This window comes from Sturnira hondurensis, unplaced genomic scaffold (genome assembly GCF_014824575.4).
Source record: "Sturnira hondurensis isolate 20B ecotype Veracruz unplaced genomic scaffold, ASM1482457v3 Scaffold0022201, whole genome shotgun sequence".
Lineage (NCBI taxonomy): Eukaryota > Metazoa > Chordata > Mammalia > Chiroptera > Phyllostomidae > Sturnira > Sturnira hondurensis.
This window is the reverse complement of record NW_028094832.1, coordinates 8,608,413-8,620,871: the sequence shown is the minus strand read 5'-3', so window position 1 is coordinate 8,620,871 and position 12,459 is coordinate 8,608,413.

Sequence of the window (12,459 nt, the reverse complement as noted above, 5' to 3'; positions counted from 1 at the left end):
CATGTTTCGGACATACTCACAGCTGTAAACCTACTTTTGCCCCACCCTGTAGATGGGAAATTTTTAAAACTGGCCCTTCATTGCAGATAGACTGAGAAGCATTGGTTTCAAGTCAGTCTCCTCTCGCCTGCTTCTAGACATTCTCGTACCCCAAAGGTACACTTGTGCAGAAAAAGGTTAAAAATGATTTTGTGAAACTACTTTAATATTTCACAAAAAGTGGTTAATTAATTACCTGGAAAAATTATCATGACCTATATAGGAAAAAAATAAGTGAGACTACAGAAGAGAATATAAAAGTGCAAAGTAACCTGTGAGTGTGCCAAATGGATTCCTGGGTGGCAGAATATAGACAGTTTATCTCTGAGTGGTGCCTCGTGTGGAGTCCCAGGCTAAACCTGAGGAATAAATGTTGGAACTACAGGATTCTTTAGTTTTCTTCTTTCAGCTTAACTGTATTTTCGACAACGAATATGTAATATTCTGAAGTGTAAAAATTTAATGAATGGGGGAAATGGAGACGACTGTACTTGAACAACAATAAAAAAATGTGGACAAAATTTTTAAATAAAAAAATTAATGTATACTATCGGCTTTTTATTTTTGCAAGGAAGAATGAAGACTATGTTTTGTTCTTTGCCTGAATGATTCCATTCAGTTTAGGTTGTAGGATAATCATTAACTTTTCCATAAAGGAAAGGAATAACACCTGTTTAAAAATTCAGTTTATGTTGTTTTAGTCCAACAGAATATTTTCATACATTTTACAAATAAACTATCTGAAAAATTTACAGCTGAACCTCCACTTCTGGATTATAAATGCTGTTCATTATACACAGGAAAATTCTAAATAATTAAGTAGCATTGACTCATGAAAACAATAGAGAGTCTATCCTTATGAGCGACAGTGCTATCAGTCAAATTGCCATAATAACTAACATTTTACTGTGGGCTGTGTGCAAATGATTGGAACATAACATTTATGTTTGAAATAAAACTCTTCAATTGTTTTCTTCCAAAAAAAAAAAAGCCTGGGGAAAGAAAACATCTAATTTTAATGTAACACTAAATCCAAAGGCAGTACAGCTGTTTGGTTGTGGTTGTTTGGCTCAGCTGTTTTATTCTGAGAAAAGCACAGCTGCCTTTTGATGTCTGTCATTCAAGACGGTTCTTTCGGGGAGTTAAATGGACGAGAGCTCATAGCCCACTGGCGGGTTCAGCTTCCTCTCTTGCTACAGGGCCATTTCTTGGTGTGGTTCTTTATGTTTCAACACTGGCCTAGTGCAAGTTCCTTCCCTTGCACCTCGCCTTTCCTTCCAGAAAGCTGCCCCCGAGAGCCGCAGGGTTGGCGGACGGGTAAATTAGTGTTTGTTTGTTTGTTTGTGTTTAATTTATTTAATTATTTTTCAAGTACAGTTTTCTGTCTATTACTCCCATCCCAACCCACTCCCTCCCATTTCCACCCTTCTTAGTTGTTTTTACGGACAATTTTTGAGAGGCTATTCAGATTTAAAATGATAGCTGGATAACATTAAGAGATGATTAATTTGGAGGTAAGAAATGTTGTGGTTATGGTTTGTTAGTAATCTTTAAGGGCTGCATGCTGAAATAGTTACAAATGAAATAATACTATTTCCCAGATCTACTTCAAACAATCAAGGGGATTCTTCCCTCAGAGGGAGGAGGACAGGGGACAAGGAAGGAGGACAGGAAAACTAAGGTTGGCTATGAGTTGATAAAATTGTGAAAACCAGAGAGGGGGCGAGGGGGCGCTCATTACCCTGCGCTCTCTACTTCGTTTACTGGAAAATTTTCATAACCTTTTATTATGTGATAAGTTAAAACTCCAGAAATATAAGCATTAAGCTAAATGACCCGCTCAGCCCCACACCTCGCCACCCGCCCTGCCAGAAACCCTGGTCCTCACGCACACGTTTACGTGGAAAGGTGTTTCCTTGGACATTGTCTGGAGGAACAAATAATTGGAAACTGCAACAATGGGAACGTTGAAAATGAACTGTAATTCACTCCACTGTCTATGTTTATGCCCTCTTCCCCCAACGGAAAGTTCGTTCATACAGGGTCATGTTAACAGAAGAAGATGCTGCAGACAAGGACCCTAAGATGACACTGCCGGGAGGAAATCCTGAACCGAATGGCCGTCTGGCAGTTCACCGCATGAGCGCCTCTCAGCACAATGCTAAGCCCCTCAAAGAGGAGTCAATTATCTGCTTGGAAATCGTATGAATAGCTATGCCAACAATCCTGATGACTCAGAGCAAGGGAGTGCTGACAAACACACAGTGATGTCACCGTTTCCTGCCTCAGGAAGCCCCTTAGAGGGGGAGGCTGCCAGGACTGCAGGACTGCGCAGGTAGACAAGATCAAAAAGGCCGGGAACATCCCCCAGTTTCCCGTTATTCTTGCCTCTCTTTAGATATAATCTCAAGGAATGTACTTGTCACGCTGTTCCTACAGTGCCTTGCATTATTCGGCCTGGATGGGGGTTTTACAAGACGGTGGACAAAGCACTTCCTTGAGGCCCGCCCAAGCGTGGGGGTCGGCTCTGCACTTCGCAGCTCTGGTCCTTCCCTGCTTTTCCAAGGCACAGGGTCTGCGCTTGTCCCTAAGCACTGTAATCCACTCACCGCCTTCTCCCGGCTCGCCCGCTGCTCTCAGCAAGCGCAGGAGGGCTGCACCCTGGACCGGGCTCCTGCCCCAAAGCGAGGCTGGGAAGAGGCCCACTGGCAGAGCTGAAAGTTACCTCGTGTCCGGTTTCCCTAATTTCTGGACGCTGATTGGCTGCCCTGTGCTTAAAGTGAGTCTCCTCCAGACAGGGGGGCTACTGTGGAGTCAGGAAGTTGATGGCAGAGCACCCGCCCCTGTGTCTTACCGGCTATGTTTCTATGAGGACAAGTCCGTTGACCTTCCTGAGCATTGTTTTCCTTGTGTACAAAACTGGTATATTAATAAGCACGTTATAGGTTTATAGTAAAGGAGAGAATGTGTGTTCAAAGACCTAGACCAGTAGTGCATGTTGATACTGACAAACTGCCTGGTTTTCAGCACACTCCTTGGCTGTGACCACCAAACTTACCATATTGCGTCTGATCGCCTGGCCCCAGACCCATTTTGGCTAACACCTTCTGAAAACTGGCCTTTTGCTGTTTCAACAATTCTCAGTTTTCCTGGTCAGTTTATTGCGTTATCTTTGATTCACTATTGCCTATAATCGTGGCATGATGGCTGTACCACACTAATAAAGATGTAGCTATGGAAAGCAAACATTTGATTTTCAGAAAGAAAAAACAGTCTCACTTTGCTCTTTGTTAATCTCCTTCCAGGGAGACCTCCATTTAGCTCCTGCTGGGCACTGACCCACACACGTCTACCCAGGGAATATGCTCCCTGCCAAGGTGTAGTTGTCACCAGCCAGGATCCGAGTATTCCTAACAGCTACATCCAAAATTTGCCTTCAGAACAAGGGGCAGATCCTTGATTTACATCTGTGTATCCAAAAGGGCCATCCAGAGGGAGTGTATGCAAAAATAAGGACCAATCAGGTCCAGAAATGAACTTAAAAAAAAGTTTCCTTGTAGCTCGTTACTCTGTTAACATCAATGTAGTAGTTGACACGGTAGGATTTAGGGCCAGCATTGTACGATTTCTGTTTTGTTTGTCCTCACTATTGTATTTTGTTTGTTCGTTTGTTCCTCCGTTTCTACTTTCTTGCCTTCTGTTTAAATTTTTTTTTAAAGTAGCCTAGGCTGGGTGGCTCAGTTAATTGGAGTATTGTCCCGTACACCCAAACTTTGCAGGCTTGATCCCCAGTCAGGGCACACACCTAGGTCACAGGTTCAGTCCCCAATTGGTCCACGTAATATGGGAGGCATGTATGGGAGGCAACCTAGCAGTTTCTCACATGGATGCTTCTCTCTCTCCACCTCTCCCTCTCTCTCCCCCTCTCTCTCCCCCTCTCTCTCCCCACCTCCCCCACTTCCTCTCTTTCTAAAGTCGATAACGACACACACACACACACACACACACACACACACACACGTGTGTGTATATCTACACCTTAAGGTGAGAATTTAAAAAAAAAGGTTTAGAGCTCTATTTTAATTTACCTACCATTGTTTCTAGCTGTATCTCTATTTTCTTGCTGTTTACTCTAGGGAATGAAATATACATCTTTAACATTTTCAGTCTAGGGTTAACATTGAACCACTTCATGTAAAACGTGGAAACCCTGTAATCACATAAGGCCATTTACCACCTCCCTGCTTGGTGCCGTAATTGTCAAATGTATTACATCCATGTTATAAGCCCTACAAGACAATGCAATCATTTTTGCTTTAAACACATGAAATTTAAAGAAATTAGCCAGGAAAAAATTACATGTGCAAAATATCTCTAATTTTCTTAAAGGAAAATCTTTTTAGTAAATTGCCTAGAAGATCTAAGCACTTTGTATCTAACATAATATTCAGTTCCTTCTTATTATCCCCAAGAAACTGGCTTTATTTTTCATTTTTCATTTTTTAGACCTAGCTTATCTGAAGCCGTTCCAAGATAATAAGCTATTTTTAAAAACATAGCATTAAACAGAATCTCTCCATTTGTTTTACTTCTCGCCAAAACATTACCATTGCCACTAATTTCATAAAAATCACATTCTCAAGGCAAGAAACAACACATCATTCAACAAAAAAATACCACACATCATGATGGATAAGGAAGACAATCCTTGAAGTTCTGTTGGCCATTGCAATTTTGTAATAATATGCTCATTTGGTTTATATTTTTACAAGGACCAAAAGAGCATTCAAGACATCTAGATTCTATCTTCATGCATGCCACAGTTACAAATGTCGATAATTACAACTTCTATTTCTATTTCTGTAAAATTTATGTGGGGGATGGGATTGGGGAGCTGGCGACCATCCTGAGCCCCTATTGACAAAGGGAAAGAGGCACCGAAATCCTGTAAAGCCTCTGGCTCTCCACCTTCTCCTACGAGCCTTGGGAAAGGCGAAACCAGAGGTTGCTGAGGCGCTGCCGGCCGAGTCGCCTGGAGGAACTTAACTCCTGTTTATATCAGTTACCCCAGGGTAAAATGGGTTTCATTATACCACATGTTGCTTCCGGATGCAGTTTCCAAAAACCTGTCTGCGACATGGAGGACTTAGTGTATTAGTACCCAAAGCGGATTTCTTTGAACCAATTTGTACAAGTAAAGAACCCCCAAATATTATGCCTAACTCCCAAGCCTATACTACTACAGTTCTCTCTTGTACTGTGGGCTCATCTTCACGTTAGAAACTGAACCTGCTCTCATACAAACTCCCAAAGGCAGGCGTGATGCTGGGGGAGGTACGGAGTCCACCACAGAAAATTATCCAGTCGTTTCCAAGGCAACACTGGGTTTGCATTGAACTCTTTATTCGCTTATTGTCCCTCCTTTCCCTCCTCTTCCTCCTTCTGCTCTTGTTTATTTTTATCAAAATTGTGCATGCATGTGGTTTAAAAAGGTAAATACCTCTACATGGGCTTTTAATCTAAAATATTATACAACTCTTTAATATACAACTCTTTGTTGTACGTGGAACAACTGTATGTTTGTATGTTGTGTGTGTGTGTGTGAGAGAGAGTTTTTTGTTTGCTTTTCTATACATGAATCTCTAAAACCCCAAATCTCCACCAGTTGTCTAAATCAGGGGTCAGAAACTTTTTCTGTAAAAAAGACAGATGGTAAATATTTTAGGTTTTGTAGGTCACATAGTTTCTGTTGTCTATTTTATTCCAACCTTTTAAAAATGCAAAAACCACTCATAGCTCACAGGCAAGAGTTCAGGCCTTGAGTTAGTTTTGGACTTTGGATTATCGTTTGCCAACCACAGTCTATATCTTCTTGAAAGACATTCGGATGTATTAGGTTATTCTATCAATTTTGTAATCTTAAAAAAGATTCTTCCCGAGATTTTTAACTCGCTCTAACCTGAACCAGTTGCCCTTGGTGCCCAGGGTGCACAGTCTTCCTTTGCTCTGCTCGGCCCATCATCCTGAAGATTCAGCTTCATCGCTTACCTGTGCAGGGTTCTCTCTCCATCATCCCACGTCTCTCTTTCCTGATTTACTTCCGCATTATTGGTGAAGTGCAGACTCCAGTAGCTACCCGAGAGACAAAGTAAACATTTCGAGACCTTGCATTTCAAAAAAAAAGGTCTTATTCTTTCCTCACACTTGATTGATAGACTGTGGCTGGGTCTAAAATTACAGATTAAAAATCATTTCTCTTTCAAATCATAAAGACATTTTCTACTGACTTCTAGATTTCAGTGTCACTGATGAAAAGTCTGAAGCCATTCAGCTTCCCGTATGTATGACTTTTTTTTTTCTCTCTAGGAGTTTTAAGAATTTCTTTTTGGTTCCAGGGTTTGAAGTTTCATACTGATGTGGGTCTATTTATACGGTTTGTTAGGGCACCCCAAAGCCTTTTACTTTTGAAATTCCCGTCCTTTGGTTTGAAGGAATTCTATGAATTATTTTAATTTCTCTTTCTACCCTCATTTTTTTCCATCTTCTTTTCTGGAACTTCTGTTGAAATAACGGACTCCTTCGATGGGAACTCTTATTTACTCTTCTGCTATTGCACTTCTCCATTTATTTTTGATGTTCTCTTATTTTCAATGTGAATTTTTTTTGTTTTCTACATGTGATTAAGAGCATCCTGTTCATTTCATAGCTGTAATATCTTTCCTATATATCTGAAGCTACAATATTAATAATAGCTTTTTAAAAAATACTTTACCCACCTTTCATAGTCTTGCATCTTCAAGTTCCTCTTCATTGTTTCCTTTCTTTTGTTTTAGATGGTTTCCTCAGCGATCCAGTAATTCTCGGTTATCTGTCAATGTTTAACAGTAAGGGATCAAAGATAGGCAGCTCAAAACGTATGTGTGATGCTAATCACGTGTTGGTTTCTCTATGAGTTCCTGGCTGGCCCATCTCATGGGAAAACTTGGGATTTTCGGTATATTTAGATTTTTCCTCTTAGAATTGTCCCTTCTGAAGACTTGTCCAGCCATCTGCCCAGAAAGTAAAGGTTTTTGACTCCAGCATTTTGAGGACCCACCATATTTTGCCATGTATAATGCACCCCCATGTTTTGGACCCAAGTTTTTGGGGAAAAAATGTTTTGTTTCAGTTATTTAATTCAATTTTAAAAATTTCTTTATATTTAGAAACAAAACTGGTTATCATATTCCAGGGGATTATTTCATATATAGATATCACTATTGCTTTATAGAGTCACACTTTTAATGCATAAACATAAATAAAAGAATTTAAAACATTTATATAGATAAATAGTACTACCCATGTATAATGTGCATCTTTATTTTTCCCTCAAAAATTTGGGCAAAAGAATGTGAGCATTATACACAGCAAAAGACAGTAAATGGGGAAAATCAGAGGAATGGGTTCCAGCAACGAATATGCACATTCGATCCTGTCTTCTGTTTGGCACTGGCCATCAATAGAACCTGTTATCTGCTAATTTAGAGACTGTCTTTATCCTTTCCAAAGGCTATGTGTACAAATCTTTATTCTTCTGCAGGGGTGATGACTAACTCATGACTCCTTATTCAAAGTTGGACTGGGTTGATGGGGTGGGAAGTGCACTGGGTAGCGGGAAAGATGAGGGAATTAAAATGTTTAAACTTCTGATCAAGATGGCAGCACATGTCAACACGGCACTCACCTCCTCCCACAACCACATCACAATCACAACTAAACTACAGAGCAACCATCATTCAGAACTGCCTGAAATTTAGCTGAATGGAAGTCTTACAGCTAGGGATTTAAAGAATAAGCCACACTGGGACTGGTAGAAGGGGCAGAGATGAGGAACAGGCTGGTTGCACACCCACCTGTGGCAGTTTAAAATTGAGAGGGATAATTTGGCTGAGAAGTGAGGGGTCCCTGACCTTCCCCAGACCCCCCCAGCCTAGGGTTTCAGTGTCAGGGAGAAAGTCCTCATAACTTCTGGCTGTAAAAACCAGTAGGGATTGTGGCTGAGACAGAGGGTTACTGGGGTCCCAGGCAGTTCCTCTTAAAGGGCCCGCACACAGACTTACTTGGACTCACTCTCTCTGAGCTCCAGCACTGGGGAATCACCTTGAAAGAAACCAGAGACAAAAGTGCTGTCAGAAGCCATCGTTCCTTTTCTGAGACATTCCCCCACCCTACCCCACAGAGTCAGCAGGAGGGTATCATATCTGAGTCTCCATCAATCTGGTTCACAGTTTGCCCCACCCTGATTTCCTGAGACCCCAAGGCACTCACGCTGTTCCAGTGGCTTTCCCATACAATCGGCCTCTCCAACCTCATGCTTCAGAGGAGTACTATCAGCAGCCAGCCTTGGTGAGCAGCTTGGCCTCTCCTGGGCTCCTCCAAGCCCAGTACAAGTATTGTAAAATCCATCTGCAGATTGCTCTGTAGCTTGTGTAAGGTAGCCCCAGACAGTACACAGGCAGTAGCTAACTTTGCACCTTCTAGGAGGCCCCAAAGCCAGTGTACCTGGTGGACAGCTCAGACCATTCTGGATCACAACCCTAGCACCTCCACGAGCAACACACTCAAGAGGCCAACTTGGTGAGCACCAAAGCCCCCTGAAGCAAGTCCCACTCTGTAGGGATGGTTCTTGCACGGCAGCTCCCCTGCTGTAGTTACAGCCTATCCTCACAGCCAGCTGGCCTGGGGGTCAATCCCTCCAGGTGACACCAAGACTCAAGTATAACAGTACAGAACCCACAACCCATATATGTGGTGCACCTGGAGTACCCAGCTAGGGTGACTGGGGAGGCTGTGCCACTGGGCCCTACAGGACACCTACTATACAAGGCCACTCGACCAAGTCTAAATAGGAAATGTAGTGGCTCTACCAAATACATAGAAACAAACATGGAAGCAGCCAAAATGTAGAAACAAAGAAACGGGTCCCAAATGAAAGAACAGAGATCTCCAGAAAAAGAACTGAATGAAATGGAGGCAAGCAATCTACCAGATACAGAGTTCAAAATAATGCTATAGCGATGCTCAAGGACCTTACTGAGAAATTCAACAGCTTGAAAAAGGACATAGAAACCATAGAAAAGAACCAGTCAGAAATGCAGGATACACTAACTGAAATGAAGAATATTTTACAGGGAATCAACAGTAAAGTAGACAAAGCCAAGAATCAAATCAGTGATGTGGAATATAAGGAAGCAAAAAACAGCCAAAGAATAGCAAAAAGGAAAAAGAATCCCAAAACATGAGGAGTGTATGTAAGGAGACTCCGGGACAACTTTAAGCATACCAACATTCACATCATGGGGGGGGTGGGGGTGGGGGAGCGGGCCAGAAGGAAAAGAGATAAACAAGAAATTGAAAACCCATTTGAAAAGATGACCAAAAAAACTTCCCTCCCCTGGTTAAGAGACATACAAGTCCAGGAAGTGCAGAGTGCCGAACAAGATGATCCCAAAGATGCCCACTCCAAGACACATCATAATTAAAATGCCAAATGTTAAAGACAAAGAATCTTAAAAGCAGCAAGAGAAAAGCAGTTATGTACAAGGGAGCTCCCATGAGATGGTCAGCTGATACCACAACAGAAACTTTGCAGGCCAGAGGGAGTAGCAAGAAATATTCAAGGTGATGAAAAGCAAGGAGCTTCAACCAAATTTACTCTACCCAGCAAAGCTCTCATTCAGAACTGCAGGGCAGACAAAGAGCTTCCCAGACAAGAAAAAGCTAAAGAAGTTTATCACCACCAAACCAGTATTATATGAAAAGTTAAAGGGTCTACTTTAAAAAGAAGAAAAGAGATAAAAATATGAACAAAAAAGGCAATAAATACATATCTATCAACTATAGAATCTAAAAGTCAAAATAAACAAATGAGAAGAGAAACAGACGTACAGAGAAAATTTTGACAGTTGTCAGATGGGAGGTTAATTGGAGGAATGGGTAAAAAAGGTGAAGTACAAATTGGTGGTTAAAATAGTCATGGTGATGTAAAGTACCATATAGGGAATTTACTCAGTAATATTCTAATAACTATGTATGATGTCAGATGAGTATGAGCTTTATTAGGATGATCACTTAGTAGGTTACATAACATCTAATCACTGGGGTGTACATCTGAAAGTAATATGTCAACTGTAATTGAAAAATAAAAAAATGACTAAGAAAAACAACTTAAGACAAACTGTTAAAAAATTGTATTTTAGCCCTACATCTAGACATACTTGATGCTACAAATTCCTGAGATCTTTAGGGATTTCCGTGGGGGTTAGAATTAGGTTAGTTCTGTTTTTCTCCACTGCTCTTCTAGAATTTTGCTTTTTCATTTATGCTCTTTGTTGCCTCCTCCATCTAGCTCTTTCCAGCTCCCACAAGTTTGTTGGTGTTTCTATTCTTCTGTTCTCCTCACAGGTTTATGCCTTGGGGGTAAAGGCCCCTTCATTTTAGTGAGGTCTTAGGAGGCTGCAGAATTAGATGCATGCAATCTACCATTTTTACCAAAAAGGTTTGTATGATCTTCTTAATGTCCATTCCTTTCATATATATCATCATTCAACTGTCTTTTGTCAAATACCATTAATCTTTTACCTTTATAATTAAGAATATTAATATTTCCATAGCCCCAAATGCTTTCATGGGGTGATATGCACTGGGAACAGAAAAAAAATAAAGATTACTGGTTTACAAAGAAAAGTTCTGAATTTTCATGTAACAAACTCTTCCAATCACACATAGCTCTCAAGCAATTTTTTTAATAGTCATTGTGAAAATAAGTATTAAATAGTTGTCAGGTTTGTCACCTGTAACTCTGGTATGAGTAAAAAAAAAACAAAAAAACCAAAAAAAAATCCTCTACAACTGATTATTTTAACACTGCAGTGAAGAATCTAACCAGACAGAATTTGGTTAACTTCAAAGTAGACACCAGATTTAGTAATGGAGAATAAAGCCCTTCTTTGCTTTGTTATGGCCACAAGTTAATCCAAAGAGCTCCGATGGGCTTACTTGCAGATAGGTAAAGGAATCTAGCTAGATTTTTAAGAACATTTTTATGCAGGCAGGCCAAGTCATGCTTATCTAAGAATTCTCTAATTGAGTGCCATGAAGTGACGCACTGAACACAAACTGCACCAGCAAGAATTAAAATGACAGAAATGAAGCAAAACAAAAAACAAGGTAACTTGGGAGAGGAGATGAGAATAAAACCTAGCTGAGCAAAACTCAAGAGCATTACTTCCCTGAAATCAAACCACATGACTGCATCCTGGCCAATTGGATCCTGACATATTATCCATTTTTATTTAGTTGGGATAGCTTGCCTTACCATGAGACTGGTCAGAACATGTTTGAAACCAAACATTCATTTAATGGACATGCTAATGATCAGCAATGAAGTTATTTCCAGCTTTGAAGTCTTAGTAATAGTTGTCTAAAATAATTTTCTCTCGAAAACATCCTAATGTTTACAAATTCACAGGCATTACCTGTTTGCTCACCTTATAATCAGTTTCCCGGTCACCCACCTTATCAAAAATCCAACACCAACACTAGAGCAACAGTGAACAAAGAGGAAACTCGGCCAAAATCAGATCCACTCAATTCTTGCAGGACTTCAGCCATTTCATACAGCACCATAAAGTTTTTTGACATTGGCTTTATCAACAAGAGCAGAAATACAAAGGCAATCTAAGAAGTGATGTTTCTTCAGAACAGTTGACAATCAGGAGAAAAATACATGTGATTCCAGAGAATAATTCCAACACTAAATTGTCAGTTCTCCAAATACAAAAAAAAACCCCTCCAGAGTGTGGTTAATAAAGATTGAGGGTCTGAAGTGAGGTCTGGCAGACAAGGATTTGAACAGGTAGCTTGGCAAGGGAGGAGAAAGGGCAGCCTACAAGAGAGGGAAAGAGAACTGGAAAAATTTTAACCTGGGGTAAATTAGTATTTAAGCTTTAGGAAGCTGAATACACTTAAGTGCTAGGACCCAAAGTAAGAGTGGAAGTTTCTACTTGAAAGACAATGTCTTAGCTCATACAATTACCAATTACAACTGAACACACCCTTGATTTGTTACTGGACGCATGGAGTGCTTGCTTCACAGAAACCTACAGCTTCATTTCAATTTCTACAAATTTAAGCCAGAGGTTTTTTGGCCCTGACTAGTGTAGCTCAGTGGGATTGAGAGCTGGTCTGCGAACCAGTATATTTGCAGTTCAATTCCCAGTCAGGGAACATGCCTGGGTTGCAGGCCAGGTCTCCATTAAGGGGTGAGAGGCAACCAAACATGGATGTTTCTCTCCTTCTCTGACCCTTCCCCTCTCTAAAAAATAAAGTCCCACCCACCCACCCCCGCCAAAGTTCACCCCCAATGAGAAATTCTGGCTA